Source organism: Arachis ipaensis, chromosome B05, assembly GCF_000816755.2.
Source record: "Arachis ipaensis cultivar K30076 chromosome B05, Araip1.1, whole genome shotgun sequence".
Classification (NCBI taxonomy): domain Eukaryota; kingdom Viridiplantae; phylum Streptophyta; class Magnoliopsida; order Fabales; family Fabaceae; genus Arachis; species Arachis ipaensis.
The window spans coordinates 136,802,385-136,803,029 of record NC_029789.2 but is presented as its reverse complement, the minus strand read 5'-3'; the positions used below and the strand labels follow the sequence as shown (position 1 = coordinate 136,803,029).

General features: G+C 24.5%; 1 long non-coding RNA gene across 2 annotated transcripts in view; it reads left to right on the top strand.

The window, feature by feature from the left end:
- Nucleotides 1–645, top strand: part of LOC110262593 — a 77,940-nt gene that overhangs the window by 14,811 nt on the left and 62,484 nt on the right. The window lies entirely within an intron of this gene.

The window sequence follows — 645 nt, the reverse complement described above, 5'->3', positions numbered from 1 at the left end:
ACTTCAGTTTCTAAATATGAAGTTTTTTAATTTAGTTTGAAGGAGCTATCTGATAAAGTGTTTATGATTATATTGATAAAGAAGCTACCTCTTTCTTCTGACTTTAATTTCTGAATATGAAAGTTTTTTTAAAGAAATTAATAATGTAATGTTAGATTGAAGCAGTGATTGAATATTCTTTTCTCAAATTTAAGAACTTCAAAACCCTAATAATATTAAAGATAATTAAGGAGAATTCTGTGATGCTTATAAAATTTTTGTTTAAATTATCTAAAGATAAAAATAAAAAAGATAGAATCTACATTTTTGTTTTTAAATTTTTATATATAAAATTTAGGCATCATAGACACCGATAATTAATTAAGTGCAAGTGGATTGCAGTCAATTTCATTATCACAATAATGAAGCATGATTGGGTAATAGTATATATGAAAATGAAGTAATGAATTACGTGCAATTGGACGTAAAGTCCAAGAGCTATGTATAGCAAAAATTAACTTTAACCCAAGATATTAGGCGGTAAAAAAGGATCAGTGCAGGATGTTAGACCTCATCACAAGCTGCCATTTACTATTCGTATAAATATATTTTAGGGTAAAGTATATTTTTATCTTATATTATTTTAAAATAATTAAAAATAATTCA